Genomic DNA, 27,965 nt, shown 5'->3' on the forward strand with positions numbered 1-27,965 from the left:
GAGGTAAATGTACAGACAGGAGGAATAGCATGAGCAAGGTGAGAGCTTGAGGCGTGTCTGGGGAGTAGGGAGGAGTTGGGTCTGGCTAGAATGCAGGCGAAGAGAAAGCAGGGTAGCTGGGAAGAACGCAGAGCGCCAACAGGGGCCTTGCCAAGGCACTGAGAGACAGTTCTGTCGGAAGACAGACACTGTTAGGGGCACTGGGACTGGGTCAAACGTCTTCATCCTAAACTCTTTATCTATAGAAATACAGAGCTTCAACTGTTTGTCCCTTTCCTGGGGTGTTTATTAGCAAAGCACCCAGACACTGACAAAAGAGGGCCCCCCAACAAGGGAACCCATTCCTGGGAAGAAGTGGTGACTAAGAAAGCAAAGGCAGAGAATAACCAGGCATTTACAAGGAAGAAGGTGAGTGAGGTAAAGGGGAAATACGGTGGAGAAAAGGTGAAAACTAATCAGAAAGAAGCTGGAGGAGAAAATATTTGAAAGTGTATTTTATCCCAATTATAAGGCATACTTAGTGACATTAATTTGATGAAATCCAAAAACATCAGACTGTGCAGAATCCTTAGGAAAACTGACTAGACATTTGAGGACCAGCACGCCGTGGTTTAGAAAGCCACCGGCAACCCCGGGGACAGCACAACTTGCTCGCTGTGGATTTCCACCCATAAAGTAAGGACTGCTCTTTACACTCCTGTGAGGGGCACCGTGCAAGTCTTAACCATCCTTCCAGGAGAATATTTAATGTCAAAGGGCAGTGTTCCAGGAAATTGCTAAGTGGGAAAGGCTACATGACGGATCTATGTATATATGCACAGCACGACTTGGGTATAAATGTGATGAGTAGCATTTATTGGCGTATTTGGCCGTTAAATACAGAATCACTGAATGGTGGAAATTTCTGAAATATGCCACGTCATGAAAACACGTCTTCAGTTCTTACTTGGAATATTCAGGAACTCTTTCCTGTCAGGAGTATAGTGTCATGCTCCAATTACTATGCAGAACACTCCTTTAGAAATATCTCTAATAAGAAGAATACTTAACAGAGTCTTGTCAAAGAGGTAGCTGGAATGGCCGTAGAATATTAGAGATGAGTGTTTCCACTTTTATGACTTTTAGAAAAACAGTTCTCTATGTAAGGCATATTCGGGCCTTCCTTGCAAAAAACTGAAGTAGTAACACAAATATCCCCAAGCTTACATCTGCTCTTGTAATCAATGGAACGTGTTTATATAGACTTATCTACATTTGCCTAGGGGTAAACTGTGAACATCGCATATCAGCCTGTGGTGGAGGCCCAGTCTTTTTCAAAATATAAATGTTTCTGGATTATTTTATAATTCAACAAGCCCGAATGAATGCACATACCCTATACATTCACTACAGACGGTTTCAATTTTGCATGTGAAACGATCTATTTTATAAGCTGGCGGACACAGTGGAAGGATGGGTCCATTTATATGAGAGAGAAGCAATGACCCTTCATGTTGAACTTCCTGAATGGTATCAGGGTGGAACTGTCTAGCAGAAAAGAAACAACTTCTTTCTTTGGGGTGAAAATGTTATCGACCTCTTACCTAAATAAACTTCTCCGGCACAGGGGGAAAAAGTTGACCATATACTTAATAAAGTGCAACCAGGACTGCAGCTGCTAATTTGGGTTTGATGCTTTGCAGCTGAAGGTAGGAAAAAACCCCTAAAAGGCAATTAGGTGAGCCGAACAGACTTTTATAGTTTATGAGCCATACTCAAGTAAGTAATCCTGGCAGATTCTATATTCTTAATGCTAAAATACATCAACTGCCAAATGAGGACAATAACTTAAATTTTTTTTATTTATAGCAGCAGTAAGTCACAGACAGGTTTCTAAAATCTAAAATGCCAACAAAACATTCACTTATTCATACGTAAAATATGCATAGAAAATGCATATTAAAGTGTTAGCATTGGTTCAATGAACGATGAGGCTGACAGGGACTTTTATTCGGTTCTCTGTACCTTTCGGTAATGTCAATACAGTTAACAATAAATATGAAATTAATATTTTTAAAATGTCTAAGTTCTATTTTTATACGTTTTTTATTGATTTTTAGAGAGAAAGGACGGGAGAGAGGGAGAGAAAGGGAGAGAGAGGGAGAATAGGAGAGAGAAAGAGATCCATCAGCTGCCTCCTGGGGATTGAGTCCACAACCCAGGCTTGTACCCTGAGTGGGAATTTAGCTAGTGACCTTTTGGTTCATGGATGACACTCAACCAACTGAGCCACACCTGCTAAGTTCTATTTTTTAAATTACAAATAATTCAACAAACTCAGCTTTTGTTTGTGTGTGTGTGTGTGTGTAAGAAAACTATGTAAACTATAACAGAAACAAAATACTCGGAAGCCTATTTTAAGCATAAAAGAAGCCTCTACTTAAGGCATTGTTGGGCTGCTGGTCAGTTTCTGGGTGGTAGAGCAGACTTGGGTTTTGTTGTTGGCTAACAGGTAGGGATGAGGGGAGGTGGTGTAGTGATCTGGTAGCAAAAGTCCCGGTTTCTTTAGTGTCTATTGATTTAAGCAATTATGGTTCAGAGTGGGAAAGGCCATACGCAGTATAATGTTGGAGAAAACTTTTCAAATCAACGATATGGACCTGCCCCGCAGATGAGCACGGAGTTGCTCCAGATGAAGTCCTGCCTCCTTGGTCTCTTCCTTCTCCTCGACAACCTTCAGGTAGGGGGAACACAATTTGAGAATCACCACTTCACAGCATCCCTGGGGGTGGGGGGTACTGTGCATTGGCTCATTCCACACAGATTTCGATCCTGTTTAGCAGCTTTCTTAAACTGCGAAGGTTAGAAAGCTAAGAACTACATTTTCGAGTTTTCTTACAACCACGTTCCAGACATGGTCCAGGTTCTGCGAGGCTGATGTCTGTACAAGACTTGGAAAGCGAATGTGAGCAATATGAGGCAGTGCATGGGAAGATAGCTACTTCTGGTGTGTGTGTGTGCGCGCGCGTGCGCCTGAGGGGCGAGGGTGATTTTGGTTTGTCTGGGATAGCTCTGGCAGGGACTATGGAGCCTGGTGCCCTATCCTGGTGACATGTGGGGTAAGACGATAGCCCTGAGCTCTCCCAGGCCATCTCATTGGTCTCTTTCGCTGCTGAGTAGCATCCAGAAGAGCTTCGCTGGCTCGACTCATACATCTTTCTGCTTAAATTAGCTAGATGATTCCATCCTCCTGAATCTAAGAACCATGACCAATGCAGCATCTATAAGCAGACTCTAATGATCTCGTTGCCTCATATCTTCACATCACCCCATGCTTGGGTCCCTACTGAAGCTAACACGACTTTTATCATGCAGATACAGAATAAATGTTAGTTAAATCACAGCACTATAGCCATAACATTATTCTGGACTACTTTTAACATCATTCAACTACTTATTAGTGAGAGGAGGTCTAAACAATGTAAGTAAGAAACACCTCAATAAGCAAGAGATTGAACCATTGCAATAAACAACAATCTCAATTTCTCATCATTTGGAGGGAAAGACAGAAACAAGCCCAAAGCTATCATTTAAGATACAAAAAAAAAGACAGGGATATAAAATTATTTCTAAAAACATTTTATTTATTTATTTATCTATTTATTTATTTATTTATTTATTTATTTATTTATTTATTTATTTTTAAATATTTTTTATTGATTTCATAGAGAGGTAGGCAGAGGGCAAGAGGGATAGAAACATCAATGATAAGAATCACTGATTGGGTGCCTCCAGCACGCCCCCTACTGGGGATTGAGCCCACAACATGGGTATGTGCCCTGACTGGGAATCTAACCGTGACCTCCTGATTCATGGGTGGATGCCCAGCTGAGCCACACCAGCTGGGCTATAAAATTCTTATAACTAACAATGGATCTGAATTTGATCACTGTAGAATGACACGCTTAAATTTTTAATGTCTTTTTGAAAAATATCAAGAAAAAAAAAGAAAAACTGGGCCCTTTATCTTTAAAAAATAATAAATTGATAGATTGTCAACATGGTGATATATATATGTATATATATAATATATATGTTTTATCTAAGTATCTTATTGACAGCACAATTATTTTATTCATTTAGAAAACACTAATTGAAAGAAACTCCCTTTCCCCTGGTTTAAGCACACCTTTATTTCGTTTTGTACAAGTGGTTAGACAAAGGGTCAGATGATAACTTTAAATATTTAAACTGGTCAATGATAGGCAGGCAGTCAGCCATTTCTCTAGTTTTCTGTTCAGCATGGAGTGCCGTAGCAGTAACCTCAAGTACAGGGCATGCCTTCCTAATGAGTTGTTAGTTATGGAACTATGAAGTACGTAATTCTGAATTTTAAATAAGACCGAAGAACAGACTGGGGTATAACAAATTAAAAGCACCATAATTACGCAATATCATGAGATGTGTTAGATATTCACACCATGCATATATCAAAAGCTACATTAATAAACCTAACATATTAATAAAACGCTAAGTCTGGCCCTTCAAGACCTCAATGCTAATTGGAAAGGATTTTGACAGAACACCCTGAACAATTTTCATTATCAATTTTGGTAAGCTATTTTCAGCAACCTAAATAATGATTATTTCTCTACTCCACAGTGCATCTATCAAAATTGAGGATCTGAAAAATATCATTAGTGAGGAAGAGTGAAGCAGCAAATGTTCAAATGCTACAACCCGAATCTGAATTTATTAGCGTGATGCAGATGGTATGTATGGGGAGTTTCATTTTCCTATATTTTACTTTTATATTGTCCACTTATAATATACCATATGCTTACACTTATTTTATAATATACTGTACATTAATCTTTTTTACATAATGCACTCTATTTCAAATTTTAGGAATACTTCAAAGATCAGATACTCTGATCACTTTCAAAAGTAGTCCCAAAGTTTGATGATTTAATAGATTTCGTTCCCCAACAAAAACATTTCATAGCTAGGCAGATGAACCTCACAGGGTAAGCAAACACCTGCAGTAGTAGATGTTATTGGCAAAAGTATGAAAGATATAATTTTGCCTATAAAAGCTTATTCCTGTAACCAAGATACAGATTTACCCGTCTTTTTATTTTATTTTATTGTTTTTGGAATTAAAGTCATTAATTAAAAATAATGATTAGATCACTATTTGGTTTAAATTTGGTTTTAAAATAAGAAGGTCTAGCCAAAAAGGAAGTCTAATTAATTAATACCAGAGAGTACCAGGTACCTATTATAAAAATACAGTTTATTAAGGTTTTTAAAAAAGGCAGCTGTGTGACACATTAATGCCCATAACTAGTCTTGACTTTAATATTGGATTTGGTCCCACTAAAGTCCCCGCCTTGAAGCAAAATCTCGGCTCCGTGTGTCTTTTTCATGGATGGCTATAGGCACTGTGTTTGTTGAAGGGTATTATTTTGTGAATACCTAGGATTTCACTTTCACTAAAATGGAGGCCTTGCTCAATAAATAAGCGATGTGCTCCAGGTCATAAAGTTAGATATGAAAAAAAGGAGGACGATATTGCAGCCTGAGTCAACTGCTGCCCCTCTGCCCCCACACCAGTTCCCCGCCACAAAGGAGGCCGCTCCTTCCTGGTCCTTTTCCTCGGGGTGTGGGCTCACAGAGTTCATAGGCTCCCTTTTCTTCTCCTCGCTGAAATGAACACTCTCACACAGTGTACTCACGATCACGCCACCACGGTGTAAGTCAAGTTCATGAATGGCGTCCTTCACTTGTTGCCCCTTCCTCTCACACAGTGATGTTTGTAACTCGCGAGCCGTGGGGCGTCCAAAGCCCACTGATTTGTAATGTAATACGCTTAGGATCTCCAGAGTAATTTCAGCATTAGTTACAAATAAAAGTTGGCTCCCTGCATCACTTAATGTTGGGAACATGAACCTTTAAGACTCGGAGATCAAATACCAACATTCCCCTAGGAACGCCGCGCACATCTGCATTTCTGGACATGGGACTTTTTTTCCTCGGTCCTAATCAAGTATAATCTCACTTCATAACTTCTACTTTTGGCTCAGTGCTACCTAGATTTCCAGGCAAGCGAAGAAATGAAGGCTGAAGATTTTGTGCTTAGAGGTTTGGAAATTTGGCAAAGGCTACACGAAGCATTTGATCTTGAACCTCGACACAGTGAAATTCAGTTAAACTACAAAGAAACCCGAACGAGGCTTACTAGAGTCCAAATCTGCACCTGTGTGTTGACGTTGCCAGGTATTTGTACTAACAATCCTGTGTTCGGGGCAAAAACGGAATGAAGGGAATGAAGAACCCCCCACATTTTCCTCTGGGATCTTTCAGCTCTTCGAAGTAATCACTGATTCCTGCTTACATCTCCGAGTCAGGCATCCAAGGGTTGCTATTCCTGGCTGATCTTGGTCTGTGTTTAAATGGTTGATTGTTAGTCTCCGCATCTGGGTCCAAACCAATTTAACATGGAAAGTGAGCTCAAGGATTCCAGTCACCTCGGAGTTATCTGTAAAGCCAGCTCCGAAGACAGCTTGAGTTATTAATGGACAATAATGAAAAATGCTCTTCCGACCCACCAAACTCAAGGGTATCATTCCTAATGCAGTTTCCTTAATACTGACCTTTTAGAGTTCAGCCAAGGAAGGAGAATGTATTTTCAAATAATTTAATTTAGCATCCATTAACACTCCTTGGGACCTGAAAGCCATAGAGTTGAAATGATTCTTGTTGTTAGATAATTGTGAGCACAATTACCTGTAAAGGAGAATTTCCACGAAGGTTAAGCGAGTTTCACCAAAGTGGCGGCACAGCCTAAGTGTGGATTTAATTTCCAAATGCTTTCCTGTAACAGCAGTGACTTTTATTTCTTGCTATGCTTATCCACTTTATAATGTTAAAAATGAAAAATCAAACAATCATACAGCAGCATAACTAGGAATGATTAAGGGAAGAATAGGCTTCATCTAAAGTTGATTTACACAATAGTTATAGTTTGTCTCTGAACTCATTTATTGTCGTTGGTGGAGAGCCAATATGAGTAATGGTTAAAGGTATGGGTTTTATTTGGAATCAGGCTTGCGTTCAAATTCTAGTTCTGCTACTTATCAGTTCTTGGACTCAGGATAAGTTAATTATGCTTTTTGGGCCTCAGTTTTCTTACCTGTCAAATCGCTTGTTGTAAAGATTAAGAGAGATGATTTATTACAAGTACCTAGTTTAGGGCTGGCTCATAGTTCTCTCTCAATAAATGGAAGTTGTTTTTCATTTGTCAGTATCTTTCCTCCTCCATAAGCTCTTTAATGGGGAGGGCTATTTCTGGTACTTCTGTGTACATTCTACAGGCCTAGCCTTGTAACATGGTAGGAAAAACGCTGACTTAGATGTCAGGGGACCAGCATTCAACATCTGATCTCACTACCTACCAGCTATGCAGTTTCTGGCAGAGTTCGTAAACTATCTGGGTCTTAGTTTGCCTGTCTGTAAAAATGGGGATATTGTTTTACCTCCCAACGTTCAGATAGGGATCTAAAAAGATATGGATAGGCCACATTTTATAAACTGTAGAGCACTGTTTACAGTTAGGTCATTATCACATTTGTATGCTACTTGAATTAAGAGCTACTATTTTTTTTGAGCACTCGCTATGTGGCAGATCCTGTGTAAGTGATCTATATGTGTTGAGTCATTCAATCAACTCAACAGATGAGGAAGTTGTAGGGTCGTTGTACCATCATTATTCCCATTTCACAGATGAGGAAGCCCAAGCAGTCCAGCTCAGAAGCTCACACTCTAGACTGCTGCCACATTAGGAAGCAGCGGCAGCCTTTTGTGACTCTGCCAATGGCTGGCCTGGATGGTGAGAGCGAACAGAAGACAGTCACCTTGACTAAGGCGATGGCAAATGCCACAAGGAAAAGAAAAGAGAGAGGTTCCAAACAATCAGACCCATGAAAGGGGAGGCCAGGCTTTTTCCATTTATGTTCAGACTTCTGCAACACAAGCACCCTATTCTGGTGCATGTACATTTTCCACTCCGCTGAAATTGCCAAGTGAAACTTTAGAGGGGAAAAAAAAAACACCTCAGTTCCACATCTGGCCGTGAGTCAGACGTTAGGACTTGGCAGTTTGGGAAAACACAAGTAGAGCGGCCAGGGTGGGAAACAATATTTAGTGATAGGGCACACCCATCGCTGAGATACCTGGAACGGCCACCCCTCGGGGGTAGAGGAGACAGAGAGGACCACGGTGATGGGCGTCTCCAAGAGGATGCTCTTCTCTAGACGACGACGGCGGAAGGCACCCGAGGGTGGAGGTCATCTGACAGAAAGAGCTGTGGCTTTACTGGGCACCGGACGTTGGCTGCATGCTCCTAACCAACAAATTCTAGACAAGGAGCCCCCAGACAATACTCTGCCTGTGTTCAGCGACGAGTCCGCACAGGGTGTCAAAGCATGTGTTTGAGCATATGGGAGCAAAGAGCATAAAGATGTGTGAGGCGGGTGTTAAAACATCAGTTCAAACATGTGTTTAACCATGTGTGAGCGAAAGGGTGTTAAGCCATGTGGTAAAACAAGTGTTAGAGCAGATTCGATTACAAATGTTTCTCATTTGGTAGCTTAAATTATTTTCTGCCTAATCCAGTGTTGCTAAGCAATAGCTCTGTGTTGTCCTAACTTGACGCAATAATTTATTAAACTTAAAATATTGAAGTTAGAATTTCTTTCCCCTTTCTCGGTTTCATCAGGAAGAATTTACATCGATGGTTTTCAATAAACACAGCGGTGTTCTGTGGTGTCAGCAGAAACTTGGGGAATGCTCCCCGGGCAGGAAGGCCACAGTCAGCCGAGGGGTGAACCTTGCTCAGCTTGTGAGGCAATGTGCGGAGTTGGGAGGACAGAGTGGCTTATCCACTCATCTCCAGGTTTGATAAGCCACGTGGTCCACCGACTTGGGGTGACCATCGCAAGGAGGGCACTGTGCCACAGCTAGGACTCTGTTTTTTGTTTCCAATTTTTAAATATATATATAAATATATAACACTCTAGGAAACAGGGCTTCTGGCTGTTCTATTTACAGTAATATGCAATGGAGACTGGCTTTAAGGTTTCTCTGACATTATTTGCTAAATCTATTAGCTTATGAATCCACAATGCTGCTGGAAGCTTCCATCCCAAAGCAAATGAATGCTCTTATTTTAACATGTAAATACACCAACCTGGATGTTATTTTAAAAAAGAAGGGAAGTAGATAAGAAAATTCGAATGTGCCCTGCTACAGGGTGAAGAAAAGAATTTAAAACAAATATACATATGCTAATACAGAGGAACATTTTTTGGTAGCTGCTTTATTTTCTTGTTATGAAATAAAGCTCTGTTATTTCTCCGTTGAGAGCAGATATATATAATCAAATATTCTTTTTCAAAATACCAAGAAGAGAAGAGAAGCAAAAGATCAGCAGGTTGGTGTTTAAATCCCATTTCCTGTGCAGTGCTAATTAATATGGCTCTTTCTGCTTAACTAGTATGATTTGTGGACAAATGCTATTTGATTATACCTAGAAAACTATTTTTTTTGATCATTCTGAATAAAGAAAAATCGATAGAACCATTAAAATAAAAATATCGCCTTCCCAATCACCTTTTGCCTTGCGATCACGGGAATGTTCTATTGAAACAAAAACTGGCAAGAGAGAAATAAGCAATTAAAGCCAGTGTCTTCTGTCAGCCACCCCTGCAGCAGAGGTCACAGAATTTTTGAATACTTCTCTCCTCCTGTTCTCTCGTGTCACTTAATGATTTGTTCCTGCAGCTCAGAACATACTCAAGAAAATACAATTCCTCAGCAGAAAAGAAGACGGCCTCTGGGTGCTATGACCCGACTCTTTGCTTAAACACATTCCGCAGTGCACACTAACAAAGACGGGGTGATTATTTTTTCTTCTTGGAGACTCAGCCCAAATTAAGAAAACGAAGAAAAAAGTGTCTGACCAAGGAAATGATAGAGGAAGGTCGCGCATAGGTTTGCTTAGTTTATGCTTAATCGTTTTACTCTTGACCAAAACAAATGGACTGATGAGCACGTTTACGCCAGCAATCCCTCGTTTTTCTTCACTATGGAGACATTTCACGTTGTGCAGAAGCGAATACAGAAAGGAGACCTGATATTTTCCATCAGTACTACACACACCCTGAAATCCAAAGCTGGTTCACTGGGGTTAGTCCCCGAATGCATGTAAATCAGGCCCAGGAACAATGTCGGTGCTACAAAAATTACAGAACACTTACAAATCTCAGGGGCCAGAGGAGAAAGCCTCAGAACCAGCTCCAATTGTTAGTCAGGGCCAGTTAATTGAAGGCCATCAGGCTTCAAACAAGCAAGCAGACACACCCCACTTTATAGAGCACAGAATACAACACGCAGACCTTGAGATAATCCTTCTGAATTTCCCTGGATGTGCCCACTTGAATTCATATAATCATTTCCCTTCATTACATTTTTCTCTAGACACGGAACACTCGGCAAACAAAACCCTCTGCAGGCGAGCAGGGGGGACAGGCTTGTTCTGAAACAATTCGTCCTCAGAACACTTGGTGCCACGTTAGGTGGTGGTGCTTAATGATCTTGTATAACAATTTGTACTTTTGATCAAACTTTCCAAAAGGCAGCAAAAATGACGAGACAAAAACTTAGCCTCTTCTGCTTTCGGTTTGAAGTGACCGTCATTAACCTCAGTGGACGGGCCACGTGGGGAGTGAAAGGGCCCCGGTTCACCAGGCGCCTCCTCATTCCAGGGCTGCTGGGTGGGGAGGTGCTAGCCCAGGGGTGGGCAAACTTTTTGACTGGAGGGCCACAATGGGTTCTTAAACTGGACCAGAGGGCAGGAACAAAAGCATGGATGGAGTGTTTGTGTGAACTAATATAAATTCAAAGTAAACATCATTACATAAAAGGGTACGGTCTTTTTTTATTTTATTTCAATAGTTTTATTCATTTCAAACATTTTAACAAGAAGAATGTAAACACTAATTATTATAATTTGAAACTTCAAAAAATGGAGGAATCATAGCACAATAACATACCTTATATTGAAGATGGCAAAGGCAAAATAAAATTACCTAACAAAGGAAAGGTACAAAAGCCTTTCAAATTAAACTTAAATATAATAAAATAATTTAAAACTAAAACCAATAGAAAAGAACAAAATGTGTAAACAGTAAATTAAACATTTTCTTTAGTGCAACTTCCAAATTATGCCTGGGGCGTAGATGTAGATGGCAATGTAGACTGGGTTGAAAGGTTTTTGGTCTTTAAAACATCAACTTCAGTGGGAACAGTGTTGTTGGTCTCCTTTTTAGCTAATGCTCTGATACTGTGCTCTCCAGGGGCGTGTCTCCCTACATCACCACGATAACGTGTCTACGCATTCCCAGGGTGATGTCGGGGACGTGTCCTTTGGCATTACAAGGAGCCTCTGGAAGATTGAGAGGTTGTTCCTTCTACTGAATGGGCGGATATAAATCCCCCCACTCAGAAGAAGGAGCTGTGGCCGTGTTTCCCGAGGTTGCCATGTTAACACTGCTGCTGGTGAAGGAGCGGAGGGGAGAGCAAGAGAACCCTCTGCTCTTTCGGCTCCGTGGGCCGGATAGAACAGCCAAACAGCCGGATCCAGCCCGCGGGGCGTAGTTTGCCCACGGCTGTGCTAGCCCCAGGGGCACACGATGCCCCCTCCCTGTCCCTTCCGCCTGCCCCCAGCTTGGTGCCTTTCTAAACAGGGTAGGAAGGAATTCTCCATAATGAGCTGGTGCCATATTTGCAAGGTGCGCATCAAGTAAGCCGGAGACCATTCACAATGTCCCAAATCGAGGCTGGGCAACTGCCTCTTGAGGGTGGCACCACCTCCCTTTCTATAAACAAAACCATCTCAGTAATTATGGGGGAAAAGCAAAACCCATGCAAATACACCAATGAGTCTGTTTATCTTTCTCACCTTAAACTTAAAAAAAATATTTTTTAAAGGCTTAAGAAAATCAGATGCTTTTTATATATCTAAATATTTAGGCCCCTTTTCTTCTACTCAATGTGTTTCTTACTAATGCTTATAGAATTCATCAACCCCCGAGCTAGAAATTTTGAGCTGTTAAAATGCTTTTATGTAATTAAATGCAGATGCTTTCATCTGAAACGACAGCAGTAAACACCAAGCAGAAAAATTCAAGGTAGGTGCTACATGTGAAGATCAACATGTCCCCAAGAACCTTAACATGAGGGGAATGAAATGAATGACACGTCTGTCATTTCGGGAAAGTTTCAGGAGGCAGGAGCACAGGCATCCCTTCACTCCCATGGGTTTTGGTTCTTCTTTCTGTGTTGTCTCCACGTTTGTGTGCCCAAGCTGATCAGAGTTGGGGACTCACAGTGAGAGAAAATAGCAGGTATTTCTGTTTGCTCATGGAATTCCACTTGTGTTGGTCACAGAAACATTCATTCATCAAACATTTATTGAATGCATATCATGCACCAGGCTTACTGACATGGAGACACAGATGAAAGCCTGTCCTCCCCTCCAGGGACCCACAGTCTGGGGGGCGAAGCGCGGGGCGGGGGTGGGGAGGGAGACGGGCAAAGAAACCCCAGTAGAGCCCAGCCAGGTTCCCACAGTGCCGTGTGCAGATGCCTGGAGGTACCACGGCTGACTCTAGGCACATAGAGATGATTTCTTTTTATTTTGAATATTCATGAACTCTCTTAACATTTTATGTATGTACTTGTTCATTTATTTTACGATGTGAATTAAAATAATAATGGGCACATTTGAACCATGGCTAATTCTCTGCGTGATACACCTAAAGAAGGTATTTACGTTTAAAACAAAAGGGTGCCCATTTACAGAAAAACAGCAGTAGGGGTGTTAGGCAGATGGGACCAAAAAAGCATATTGTGATGGTATTACTCAAATCACTGAAGTTTGGGAAAGACTGCAGACCAAAGGGGGTAAATAAAGATGCCGCTTGGCAAAGGTTGGCATCCTCCATGCATGCCCCCTGGCCTGAAACAAGCAGCCAGGAAAAAGGCAGGTCTGGGAGAGCAGGGGAACGGGAAGGCCACTAACACGGCTCAGGGGGTTCATGGTAGATTCCAGAAAAAAGGGACTTAGGATGAGGAGAAATTGTGCTGACAAACAGTACTCTTATAAAGACCCTTCACGTGTGGAACTGTTGACTCTTCGGTTTGGATGGAACCTTGGGGATGAATCGTCTGTTCTACTCTCTGTAATTAACTTTAAGATGCTTCCGTGTAGATAGTGTGGCATATATGTGTGCATTTATTTAAATCCACACTCCAGAGCAGGGGACCTCATGGGAATACACACTTCTGGGGCTTTCTGTTCACATTTAAAAGGCGAATGAAAAGCCTTATTTCAGAGGCAGCTCTAAGAGTGTGGCAGCTATGTTTATCTTATTAATTAGCTACTCTTAATTAGCATAACTAATAATTGTTAATGAAGATATTAGAAATGGTATGAAGCTATGTGGGCTGGCTAGCAATACTGTCCTCAGCATTCCCACAGCCTACACGGGAAGGGCATCAGAATGAGTGACCACCTGCTTAACACCCCTGGAACTGCGTCCTCGATCAGGATTTGGACTTACTGCTGTGTCCATCACATAAAGGAGGAGTCTACTTCCTGGCTTTCACAAGAAGGTTAGCTGACTGACATATTACTCGGAAAGCAGGCATAGCTCTCAACTCCTCTGTCTCCAACCGCAGCCACTGTGTACCAGAAAGAACCTAGTAATTGTGAAAGACCAAACTGGCTAGAGAGTCAGATCTCAGGTAGACTTGCTCTGTCAGAGAGGTTAAGTGAGTTGCCTCAGGTCACACAACTAGTTAGTGGTAGAATTGAGTTTAGAGTGCACGGCTCTTGGTCTTCCTGGTCAAACAATGTGTGTGTTTTCCAGGGATGCTCATCCCAACTAGCCGTGGAACTTTTAAACAGTGCATACACTCAGGTCTGTTCCAGGAGACTGTAACTGGGATCCCTGGGGGTAGGGTACAGGTGTTTATGTCTCTCTCACACACACATCCTAGATTATATCATGATACTAACACACAATACTACACATACAAGAATTACTGGACTGTATACCATGATACCAGGATGTACTACCTGTGCAATGCCCACTGCACATTTTCCATGGGCCTGGCCCTGTGCTGGGTATTACTGTATTTTTACAACCAGCCATTGAATAAGGTAACCTGAGCATTTTACAGGTGAATGTAAAGCTGTCTGAGTGACAGTTCAGAAAGACTGAGATTCCAACGCGGATTTGCCTTCTCCACAGATCCTGCTCCCAACCACGATGCCTTACACACTCCGTGGGGCACAACGTTGCTAAGAAGCATGTCTAAGGCAGAGGTCATACATTGACCGACGAGACGTGGATAACATACGTGAGCAAAATGAATCAAACAGGAACTGAGGTGAGCTGGAGCCCATGGGCTTCTCTACAGGATCTGAGTTTTCATTGCTGACAGCCAGTGTGAATGCTTTAGGAGTAACTATGCAGGGCAACCGGGACTCTCGTGTGTTGCCACGGAAAGGCAAGATGGTTGAACCGCTTTGGAAACAGCGTGACAGGTTCATGTAGAATTAAACATCTATTTACCATAGGACCCAGAAATCCCACCCCTAGACATTTACCCTAGAGAAATAAAAACCAATGCTCACAAAAAGATGTGCACACAAGTGCCATAACACCACTAATTATAATAGCTCCAAATTGGAAGCAATCTATAAGCTAATAACGTAGTGAATGGACAAAGAGATTGCAGTATATCCCTACTATGGAATATTACTTGGCAATGAAAAGGAATGCATTACTGATACAACAACAGGGATGAATTTCTGAACTTCTATGTTAGTGAAAAAAGTCATACACAAAAGACTACACAAGTGCATAATTCCATTTATAAGAAATTCTAGAAAAGGCAAAACTCTATTGTCAGGAAGCAGATCGGAGGCTGCCAGGGGCAGGGATGGGGGTGGGGAGTTGAGTCCAAAGGGACTAGGGGAAACTTTCCAGAGTGGGAGAACTGGTCTATATCTCGATGTGCTGTGGTGGTTGCACAGTTACACAGCATGACCAAAATTGATCAAACTCTGCATTTAAAATGTGTCCATTTTATTATATATAAATAACATCTCACATTAAACCAAACCAAACAAAACTGTGAAGACCAAGAAACAAAAAAGTTCTGCAGGCCACGTATGGCCCACAGACTTCCAGTTTTCTACTTCTGGTCTCAGTGGGGAGATTCCGTTTTAGCTGCCGCTGAAGAAATACAAAGGATGACAAGAAGTCATCCATCACCCTCCTGAGGCTGGGCTCAGGAGAAGAGGTGAAGTTGTGTTCATCTGCGTCTTCCATTTGTCTCTCCTTCTCGAGGTGCAAAATGCTCCCATGCTGCCCCCTGGCTGTTCTGCAGCTCCTCCCACAGCACCCTGCTCACATCACCGCCCAGGCAGCCCCCAAAGCCCCTGCCTGGCAGCCTCCCCAGCCTCCTTTATCCTAAGCTGTCCCTCAGTGCTCTGTGCAAGGTAGACACACATTTTACCTGGTGAACACACCACCAAGTGGGGGCCGTTATTGACACGAATTAAGTGATCAAGTACTGACATTTGACAATGCATGAAGCCTTCAGTCCAGAAGGGAATTCTGAGGGAAGATGGGACTATCTGTTAGGTCCACCTGCCTGCTATGTTTATAGATACACTTTGTCGTCAATCTATAATAAAAACCTAATATGCTAATTAGACCCGAAGTCCTTCTGGATGTCCTTCCAGACAAAGCCCGGGTCCCGGGTGCCAGAGGGATGCTGGTGCCATCAGCCGGGGAAAGGAGGCCTACTCTTGCACGAATTTCATGCATCGGGCCTCTAGTATTATTATAAAATACCCGAGAATTAACATATGCAAGTGGTCCGTGTGGGTAGAACAGAGTGATACAAATAAATCTCAGTACCCAATAATTAGAAATCAGAGGCCTCTTAAATATTAAGCTGAGGAGCCCTAAGACATGTTAAAGTCAGCCCTTCCGTTTTCTGAAAAACAAATGAATACCACCCACATGCTACTTACAGGGCTTCCCTGAACCTCTATAAATGTCATAATAACTTGATTAAAAAGGAAAAGACTAACTACAATACCAAATAGACAACAGCAGTGCAAGCCATCATGTTAAGTTAAAAAGAAAAAGGAAGCACATAAAATGGTATTAAAGCCACGTAATGAAAAATGTCAACATATGAATGGACTAAAACCATGATGGAAAGATCCTTGGAGGTGTGTTGGGTTATGAGTGATGTTTTTCTTTTCTTTTAAAAAAACATTTTCTTTTGCTTTGACATTCCTATTTATGCAATAACTACAGTCAGAACTCACACGGGCTGGGTCACCAGCCAGGACCTTGGGCTCACCTGTCACCTGTCCCTTAACATCTGTGTTGACTACTCACACTTCCTTCTTCTTCGAGATTTAAAGGGCCCAGGGATTGATTTCACGGTACCCTGCCAGGTACCTGCATGTATTTCATCAGCCCTTAGTCACGCTGATGAGACAGGCACTCCTTCTGAGGCTGCTGCTAAGCATCCCCATTTGCAAACGGAAATAAAAAGCTAGAGACCGTGATTAACAGGCAGGTGTGCTCCTAGAGAGAACCTCGGCGCTGAGAGGTGACTTTCAATCGGAAATGTAAAAAACGTGATATCTTGACACGGCATATGGTTAATACATTTCCCCCCAAAGCAAAACTGGGTTAAAAATTTCAAGTCCTATTAAAGCAAAACTGTTGCTTAAAAAAAAGGGGGGGGGGCAGAAGCATGCTCAGGCCCGTTTCAGTCAATATTGTGGAGCTTGATTCCAGCCTGTCCAGGCTGCTTAGACTGCAGCCTCCTAAACTCCTCCAAGCTCAGCTCCTCTCCATCCCCAAAGCAACGGAGCCTCAGCAAATAATCAGATGATGTCGGATGCAGCAGAGCTGAGACAACAGGTCATGATGGTGCCCACATAGCAGCTGGAGAGACAGCAAAGCCTACTGATCAAGTGCTAAAGGAGGCATTTTGGGTATTGGCCCAGGGTGGTAATTTTGGGGTCATGATGGCCCTAAATAAAAACCCTACCTACACACAGAGTCAACTTGAAATACTTTTCAGAATTATTAGAAAAACACTGTGAATCCTCGGATGTTCAGAAAGAAACAAATCAATTGACTACATGAACACTGAAGGAACTTGGGCCTTTAACAAGGTTCATTCTGCCTGGAGCACATAGTAGGTGCTCAATAAAGAACAATAATGGCAAGAAAAAGTGGATCCTAGAGATTTTCAGGCCACTTGACTATGCAAAGCTTTTATCTCCTGGGTAAGGGTCCGGATGGGAAGGAGATGACAGTTGTGCACAACAGCAAATGTGTTAGGAGGTGACCCAAACTCTTCCGTTAAAATGGGGACATCAGAAAATAAAAAGGCATGAATCATAGAGTTTACGATAAAGAGCTGCTCTGTATTATCAGCCATGCCTGCCTTGAAAGATGCTACCTCCCTGTTTTTGTTCCAGCCATTTCCTTAGCCTGAAATCCGTTCTAACTTTGCCTGGACAAATGTTACTCCTCCTTCAGGGGCCATTATAAAACGCCTTGTCATCCATGGAACTCATGCTGATTCTTCCAAACTGGCATTAACCTACAGACTCCGGGAATTGGGCACTGAGGTTTCTGATCACCATCCACCTTGAGTTAGCCCTTCTGCACTCCTTAGCTCTCTCCGATTAGGATGTGAATTTTCTAAAGACAAGAGTGATCCTCCATCCCTATATACCCAGCAAAGTTCCTTGCACATATCTGTGGAGTGAATTACCATTTTTGTAAGTGCTTCCCAGGATGAGAGTATTAATAGGGGAAATCAGTTCCTTTACGTAAATTGTTCTCGTTTTATCCTAGGAGGGAGTAGTAGAGTGTGAGGATGCCTGGCCTTCAAGGTGCATCAGTAGATTCCACCAATGAATGAGTTGCCACTGCTGCCTTTCCCTGGCAGTATTTGGAAGGACCCCCCGAATCAAGCCTCACTGTATTTCTTAGAGGGACACTTACACCTCAAAGAAGATTCATCTAAAGAAACTGGCACATGGGATTTCATTTTCCCTAAGGCTTCCATGTCTTGTGTCAGTAAGTCATCAATAATTAAATAGCAACAGTTAAAACAAGACCACCCAAGAATACAGGCCCCAGGGTTGGGCCATAGCAATAGTTTGTATGGTCCCCTTATCCCAAGCAATTTTAAAGATCACCCACAGTTTCCAGTTGAAAATGGTGTCCGGTTGATGGCTCCATTTTAGAAGGAAAAAATAGAAGACAATAGAAATTTACACCAAAACTTTCATACAAATTGCCAGAGCCTGGAAGGATTTTCTAATCCTACAAAAATATGAATTGGACTGACAAATGTAAGAAGTAGTTCCCCCTCCCCCACAAAGCCTGTTACAAGATAAAAATAATGCAAGGTCTGTAACAACTAGAAGCTAAGCAGCTGGATCTCTGATAAGTCAAGGTTGTGACATAGGAAGCATGAGGACTACTGTATTCATTGCTCCTTCCCCAAACTCCTCATCTTCTTTCTTGATGTTGATGTAGCTGGTAACAAGAGTTCCCAGGAAAACAATCAGTCGATATTGGGTAGCAATAGGCAAGGTATGGAGTAATGCAATAGATCCTAGAAGCATTCTGGTCTTCATTAGCAAACTGTGTCTGTGTGTATATGTGTTGGTGGGGGGGGGGGGGTGGGGAAGAGGAGAAGGAAAGATGTGAGAGATGCCAGTGGTATACTCTGGTATCTCTTTCACATCTTTGTTGAACATTTTTCATACCAGAGTCAAGGAGTGGGGGAGGGAAGAAGTCCCATTTCATTCCCATGAAGACAGTATGGAGACAAAGGGTTGTCTCCAGACACAGTTGAGCATATAAAGCTGCCATCCATTTGCAGATTCAGGAAGTGGTTTTAAATCAAATAAAACTCAAAACATCCCCTGCTGGTGTGGCTCAGTTGGTTGAAAGTTGTCCTGTGCACCGAAAGGTTGCTGGTTCAATTCCCAGCCAGGCACATATGCAGGTTGTGGGGTCTATCTCCAGTTGGGGTGTGTACAGGAGGCAAGCAATCGATGTTTCTCTCTCACATGGATGTTTCTCTCTCTCCCTCTCCCTACCACTCTCTATAGTACCAATTAAAAACACACCTCAAAGCAACATGAGGATGATGGGGAAAAAATCCCACAGAACAAGCTTCAGGAAATGACATCCTAAAGAGACAGAAGAAGAGTGCAATTCTAAAAATTAAGTGCTAAAGAAACAAAAAAATTTTTTTTAAAAAAATAGTTTGGCGTTCTCAATGAAAACAGTAAGAGGTAGAGCTTTTATAAAGTGAGGGACAGAAAAATGATAAAGTAAGAACCTGTGAGGTTGAGAAAAGAGTAAAAGGGGGAGCAATGGGTGAGATAAAATATTTCAGTGGAACCAGTAATGCAACAGCAGCATTAATATTGACATAATTAGCAGTAAAAAGTAGAAATGATGCTGCCAAAAGTGGAATCAATGATATTGGAGATAAATTAAAATGAGAAGAAAAAGAAGAGCAAAAATGACAAATATGGAAAATATAAAACAGAGGTTGAATGTGAGAATCACAGATGTTTCTGAAACCAGAAAACTTGGAAGAGAAGCCACAGTCTAAGATACGATAAAAGAAAAGCCTCCTCGGGGGCTGAGGGAAGACCTGAATTTGAGGATCTAAAGTTCTTGTGATCCACCAAAATGAGTGAGAGACTCATTTGTTGACACGTCCTGGGTAGAATGTCCAATTCCAAAGACTTATAAAATCAAAGCAAAACAAACACAACCTACCAACACGTCGTTACAGAGTCTGCCCTTCTGCAGATCGGAGAACATAAGTGCCAGAAGACAACAGCTCAACATCTGTAGATTCCCAAGAAGCATAGGATCTACAAACGGCACACCCACACCAATATTCATATGTACACATACACATCTGTATATACAGACACATCCATGTCACTGGTATACAATTGGTGGCAATTCCTATAGATGTGAGGATCGGGATACAGATGCTCCTTGCCTTATAATGGCATTAGTGCCAATAATTCTATCATAAATTGAAAATATCTTAAGTCAAAATGCATTTAACACACCTAACCTACCGAACATCAAGCTCAGTCTAGCCTATCTTAAATGCACTCAGAGCACGTTAAACTGCAGTTGAGCAACCATCTTAAGGAAGAGGTATGGATGGACACTCTGCAGCCATGGCAGGATGAGAAGACCCCAAACAATATCCAAAAACACCCTGGCAACACAGCATACTGCAGGTGTTGGTTGTTTACCCTTGTGATCTTGGACCTGATTCGAAGATGCAGCTCACTGCCCAGCATCCTGGGGGAGTATTGCACGCACATCACTAGTCCAGGAAAAGATCAAAACTCAAAATTCAAAGTACGGTTTCTGCTGAATGAACATAGCCTTCTCACTGCTGTGAAGGTGAAAAATCGTTAAGTCCAACCATTGTTAATGGGGGACCATCTGTATATACAAATCATATACTTTCCTTAAAAAATTACTTGAAGATATAGCTCAGCCACCTACAAAATCAAAAGTTAAAAACTCAAGAATGGGGAAATCATACATAAGATGAGCATTTATTCCCTTCAAGGATGCCACACTGAAAAACTAATATAATCCATGAATGAAGACATAGCATCAATATATAGCAACAAGCTAGCAAAAACCTGTTTAACATAAAGGGAATAGTCCTACGAGGGAATATTACGCAACCACTATAAATAAGAATTACAAAGAGTTTTTAGTGGCATGGGGAAATGCTTTTAATATAACCTTAATGCAAAGAGCAGAATATAAAACTGTGCATGCTGACTGATCTCAATTACATAAATGAAATCCACAGAAAACAACTGGCGTGAAATACGCCAAAACTTTAACCAGTTGCTCCCAGCTGAGCCCCTGGGCCAGGGCTTCTTTCACTGTGATTATGGGTAACTGTCTCCCTATTTTTTGATAAAGTTTTTTTTCTATAAAATGAAAGGTTTTCAAAAACTTTCGTTAGATTTTCTAAATTATGAAAAAATATAGGTATGAAGACTAGGTGTAAATTTAGAAATAGATTTAAGATACAATATTATTAAATGAGAAAACGCAATATAACATTATACATGGATTGTGACTGAAACCCTGGAAGGGAATACTTGTATATCAAGGAAGTAGCTTGCTTCTAGGCAGAGGGATTAAAAACCATCTTCTAACAATTGCCTTTAATATTATTATTTTATGTTTTATGGGAAAATGCGGTTTAAAAAGAAGGCCCTCAAAAAACGTTAGTCATATCCTCGATATAGTGATGTTACACAAAAGGAGACCTTTCTGACGCCAGCAATTACCATCCACGGTTCCCCAAAGACTAATCAGGTTCACTTTCATGTTCCAACCAATTACTATCATTACAGCTTAGACTAAGGCCTTTTTCTGTTATAACCCTAGCACTAGACTGGTGTTCAAAAATTTGTGAGTGCGAGTGAAATAAACATTTGGTGAATGAAGAAATGAGTAATAGAAGACAAACAAGGCTATTCCGTTTTATAGGTACCTCCTTTGGTAAAAAGATTCTTCGCATTCATTCAGTTTTTGCAGCATCCCCAGTGCTGGAAACAACAGGGATATTTTGCTTCAAGAATTCTCATCATCCTTCCTAGATGACATGCTCCATGGAAATCCAGTTGGAGCCAAAACCTGGTGCCATGTTTTTTATTTCTCTTTTCCATTTCAAAAGGAAAAGCTGTAGTTAATTCTAATTTTCCTGCGGGCAGAGGGAAGGGACACTTTTTATGTGTGTGAAAGAATGGCACCCCCCCAGCCACCTGAGGACAGTTCCTCCCAGGAACACCTGTTTGCTCCAATTGAAGCCTCTCCAAATCATGTCCTGGGGATCGGGAGCTCGCTCTGCAAATGCCCTGCTGCTCTACAATATTCATTCCCCACCTGTCCGGTGGCCGCCACAGCTTGGGAATGCTCCAGCCAGGGAAAGCTGTTCCTTGGCCCTGACATGGCAGAGCCAACAGCAGCTAACGTTCACCCAGAACCTGGCCCGGGTTCAGTTGCCCGAGTTAAAAAAAAATGCCTCTTCTTTTCCTGCCCACAATCCACCAGGCTTAGCACTGGTTCTTGAGGAGGAGGTAAATCATTTTTCATCTTCATACTGATATGTTGCAAAACCAAGTTGTATCTTTCACTCTTTGTCTCTTAAATCTGAGTTTTTTTGGGTTTTCGACTCCTAGTCATATTAAATAGTTGGTATATGCTGAAAATGAGGATTGGTAAATTAATTTCTCCAACAAGAGAACTATTAAAATCCAGGAGGTAAAATGTAATAAAAATGATCTTAAACACATAATGTAACATGCAATTCAAGGAAGAAAAAAGATGCCCACATCAAACTCCAATTATAATAGTGAAATAATGTTTTATTTAAAAAATTCTAACCATGAGAAAACTGTACTTTTGAAAAGCTCACATAAAGCCTTATAAAATAAGAGACCTTTTATCTTCTCCACATCCATGAGCTTGAAAATACTTTATCTATGCAATTTCAAGGCACATAAAAACCCCAGTGAATAAATAAAATGTTCTTTTTCGCTTTGTACAGAAGCTTTAAAAATTATCCATATAAATGGTTTGGCCTTGAACAACAGATTAAAAGACCTAAAAGGCTATAGTTTCAGATCATGTACACATAATAGAAAATAAATGCTTTTGTTTATTGGCTGGGCAAGTTTTCTACTAATAAATTCTATAAGGCCATTTGATGAGGAAGGTTTAATTGGAATATGTGAAAAAGTCAGTGTTTTAAAGTGATATACTTATTGAATAATTAATATGCCATAATAAAATAATTCATGTACTCTGCCAATATCCTTTGCATCTATTCATGAATCACAGCTATAGTAGGTATAGTCAACATGCAGGATAATTTCAGATGCCATTAAGTTTTACAATGTAATTTTAGTTAAGAACATCAAAATTCTCACTAACTTCTAAAACTGGGGTAAGACGTGGGAAAAGATTGTTCATAATTGCTTACAATTAGAACTATTTAGGTGACATCAAGCCTTTCTTATTCTTTGAAGAAAATCTTAAACTCCATTGCGATTTAAAAATAATCTCAGTAAGTATTTGGATCATATTTACTTAATGAGCAGGTACAGTTACATGTTGCTTGTTAACTTCCAAAGTCCCTTCAACACAGTTGTGCACAAACAGATTTTTTTAATTATGTATACATATGTAATAAAAAATATATTGAGTTTTCAAAGAGAGAGGAAGGGAGAAGGAGAGAAAGATAGAAACATTGATGAGAGAGAATCATCAATTGGCTGCCTCCTGCACATCTCCAACTGGGGACCGAGCCTGCAACATGGGCATGTGCCATGACCAGGAATCGAACTGGTGACCTCCTGGTTCATGGGTCAACACTCAACCACTGAGCACCAACAAACAGAACTTAAAAAAAAAAATATATATATATATATATATATATATATATATATACACACACACACACACACACACACACACACACACACACACATAGATTGATTTCAGAGAGGAGAGGGAGAGAGAGATAGAAACATCAATGATGAGAGAGAATCATTGATTGGCTGCCTCCTGCATGGTCCCTGGGGATCGAGCCCGCAACCTGAGCATGTGCCCTTGACTGAAATTGAACCTGGGACCCTTCAGTCCATAGGCCAACATTCTATCCATTGAGCCAAAGCAGCTAGGGCCAAACAGATATTTTTAACACCATCCCACAGCATTCAAGTTCTGCTACTGGGAAGTGGCCATAAAAAGGTAAACAGTCAGTACACCACATATGAGGGTTAAGAATGAGTAATTTTTAGACCCTAGGTAGCTGCCGTCTCCTCTGTAGTCTTATCTTACCACAGGTCCCCAGGGGTTTCTTCGTTGTAGCATCACCTGTTGCATTTATTTCTCACTTACCATATAGCACAAGCTACTAAGTATTAAAAAATATTAAGCTACCTGGGAGTAAGTTCAGAGTTAGTTGAATCTGATGCCTAATACATTCCCTTTATGCAATAAATATTGAATATTTGCTGGGGAAGAAGATTGCTGCTGCTGTTCCTGCTAAGAGATAGCTAAGAACATGATTTCTGTGGCTGAAGTCATGGCATTGGTCCAAGTTTTGCCCCATCTTGGTGGAATGAACTTGGACAAGACTCAACTCCTGGAGGTCTCAATTAACTATAACATAAGGGGAACAATGGCAGTACCAATTCACAGAGCCCTTATGGAGATTACATTAAATGAAATTTAGTATGGTCAATGTGCTTTGTAAACCAGAAGGCCCCATAGTATAGATTTTAATTGTTATAGTTGTCTTTAAGGACTTATTCTGGATAAATGATCTGATTTCCCAAAGAAGGTATCCCTGCACAATTTCTTATTAAACTTTGTGGAAAATTCAAAATAAGTATTTCTGGTAGGCTAATTCCTTAGAAATAAGCCAGGATATCAAAGCAATTGAGTGGTATTTAGTTAGGAGGTTGTGCACAGTTTTGTAACAATAGCTCATTTCTCGACATTTTTGGAGTTGGTCATGGACTCTTACAAATGTTATGGAAAATTCCCAGGAAGATGCATATACACACATACACAAACATTTTCAGAGAACTCCAGTGGCTCAGAGACTCTGGGAAGTCCACCCCAGGACAAGGACCACCGCCCTGTGCCTTGAGACAGAGAGTATGGGTGGTTTCCCAGAACTTGGAACCTGATCCAGACACTCTAACTAGCTTGGGAATTGAAAGCTAATAGTTTTTTTCTCCCTTTATCACAAAACGATCAAGGCATCAGAAGATGAAAAAGCAGAGTGGTTTTTCCCAGGTAAATTATAATTGTACAGGAAACTTGGGTGCTATTGTTCCATAATTCCAAGCCTTCTCAACCCTTTAAAAATTTACTATTCTGGCCCTGGCCAATGTGGCTCAGTTGGTTGGGCATTGTCCCATGCACCAAAAGATTGCTGGTTCAATCCATGGTCAGGGCACATGTCCTGGTTGAGGGCTCAATCCACAGCAGGAGGCAACAGATCGATGTTTCTCTCTCTCTCTCCTCTCTCCCTTCTAGAAATCAATAAAAACAATCTTTTAAAAAATGTAACATCCTGGCATTTTCTTCACTGATATTCATATTTAATTTCAAAGTTCTTCATATAACTTTGCAAAAGAAGTCACTATCTTTTATAATAGGATATTGAAGTTAAAAAATGATTATGCCTCCTATCATTTCAGCTTCTAGCTTGTCAAAAAATGTTAGCAACAGTTCAAAATAATAAATGGAAAACAACCTTAATTAATACTAGCAAGGTGGTGGCAAACTTTAGACTTTTAACAAATACTTATCACACTTTTGGATACTGGATATACTTCTTCACAAATAGTGGGGTATTTGTCCTCAGAAAAGCAAAGAATTCTTTCTTCATACCTAGACGACAAATTCTCAAGATGTAGACAGTTGTTTCTTATTATGGCCTCCCTGGAAAACATTTCTGGGAAGGCACAATTCCCAGCCACCTACTTTGTTTACAGCAGACAAAACTGCCTGTGTGGTATAAATAGGAGTCTGTCTTTAAATGCTGCTGAAAAATAAAATGTAACCATGAAAAGAAGCCATTTCCTGCCCCCAACGTGGCTTAAAAAAAAAAAAAGCTCAGCTACTTTCGGAACAGCACCAAAGCATAAATAATAATTATCAATCGCTGCACAATAAAAGACTAATTTAAAAAAAAACACAACAACAACAACAACAACAAGAAAAACCTCTCTGAGCTACATATTCCACAGGCACCCTCGGAACTGTCAGTGCTGGAAAGTTTTCTTACCCGGCGACTGTGGACCTCTTTCTGTCTCCTGCCCTGGAGATGTATATCTATAACTCGCTCTTGTTTCCGCAGATAAACCTGGCCTTGTCTCCCTCACTGCACTTTCAAAAGAGGCTACACTGTTGTTTGACTTTTGATCTGGGCAGCAGCTCGCTCCACCACCTGCACTGCGCCTGAGCCGTCACTGAGCTCGCTTTGTCCCATCTTACAACACAGCCAGCCTTTTAAAATTGATGTGTGAATACACTACTTTACAATGTGAGCGTTCAAACAAAAAAAATATGGTGGTGATGCTGGTGGTGGCAGCGGCAGCAGCAGCAGAAGGGGGGGGGGTTTGTGGAGAGGGGAGCCCCGACTCTCGCTTCATGAAGTTCAGATATTGTTCACTGCGTTTAATGAAACAGATGGCCAAAGGCCTCCCTCAGCTTACAATGGAGCGGACAGTGGTGCGATGGCGTGGGGGCCTGGGATTGCAAGACGTCGTTTGGTGATGGTGTGTGTTAATAAATAGCCATTTATGAGGGGGGCTGGGGCTCCTTTAACTTGCATAAGGAAGGCCTAGGACACCTTGCTTCTAGTTAACAGCTCAAGGCTGCGTTCACAGACAGCATTGATGGTGAAGGTAAAGGGCACCCATCCTATTCTACATCACATTAGAGAACGGCGTGTATCTTGGCGGAAAAAAGAAAAAAATCAGAAAAGAAAGGTAATTCAAGAATTAGGTCAAATTATGGCTCACAACCGAGAAAAATATAAGATGCTTTTCTACTGTGATTCATTAATGGACAAAAATATTCTGTTATTGTGTAGGCACTTACTTTATCTTTGAATGAATTTGTTTGCATTGGAGCCAAAGTGCAATACAGAAAAACCTACAGGGTTTCAATAAATCAACCACGTGAACCTCAACAGCAACTGGGAAACTATTCCCAGCCATCCTTCCCAAGATTATTCACCGACCAGGCCTACGCCAGGGTGTGTGGCCCTGAGCTAAATGCCACGAGGTTCCTGACCACCTACAGCTTCCAATTCACACCCGAGGACCTGGAGGGAACCAGTCAGACAGAAACACCGCATGCCCTTAGGGTGGGATGTGCCAGGGGAACTGTCACCGCCTCCCAGAAACCCTTCTGTCACCTGGCCCGGCTCAGTCCTTGCTTTGGGGGAAACTAGCGTGACTCCCAGACCCTATTTCTCTCACTTGGATAGCCTCCCCTACGCACAACATTGTGGGGAGCTGTATAAAATCCGTTACGGGGTAAAAAAGATCTAGGAGAAAATTCAGACACAGTGTACACAATGCAGAGCAGAAGGCACGGGTGCTTCGGAGACATGGAGGCGGCCGTGAAGAAGGACCAGAGGGAAGACAGACCACTTCCGGCTGGGGACAGCTGAGGGCACGACGGGAAAGTGGTGCTGCACCTGAGATCCAGTGCAGATACAAGTCCACCTGGGACATTTTGCAGACAGCATCATTGTTTTTGCCCAGCTGGTATCCACTCCCCTTCTTAGAAGCAGCCCTGGATTTTTCTTTTTCTTTTTAATTTAATTTTTTTAATTGTTTGAAGTATTACAAATAGTAATACATATGTCTCCTTTTTTTTTTTTTCCCATTGACCTCCCCCTGGCCTCCCCTACCCCCCAGTACATGCCTTTACCAGCCCGCCCCCCCCCCCCCCCGTGTCTTATATCCATTGGTTATGCTTATATGCATGCGTACAAGTCCTTCGGTTGATCTCTTACAGCCCCGCCCCCCTCCAACCTCCCCTGCCTTCCCGCTGTAGTTTGACAGTCTGTTCAATGTTTCTTTGCCTCTGTATCTCTTTTTCCCCCATTTCTTTCCTTTAAAAAATCTTGCCTCTGCAAGCCCTGGATTTTTCTGAGGGATCTATTAATTTGTCCATTCTCAGTCAGCG

The 27,965-nt window shown here is 41.5% G+C and overlaps 1 protein-coding gene across 4 annotated transcripts in view; it reads right to left on the reverse strand.

The window, feature by feature from the left end:
- Nucleotides 1-27,965, reverse strand: part of VTI1A (vesicle transport through interaction with t-SNAREs 1A) — a 325,141-nt gene that overhangs the window by 103,776 nt on the left and 193,400 nt on the right. The window lies entirely within an intron of this gene.

This window comes from Plecotus auritus (genome assembly GCF_963455305.1).
Source record: "Plecotus auritus genome assembly, chromosome: 9".
Lineage (NCBI taxonomy): Eukaryota > Metazoa > Chordata > Mammalia > Chiroptera > Vespertilionidae > Plecotus > Plecotus auritus.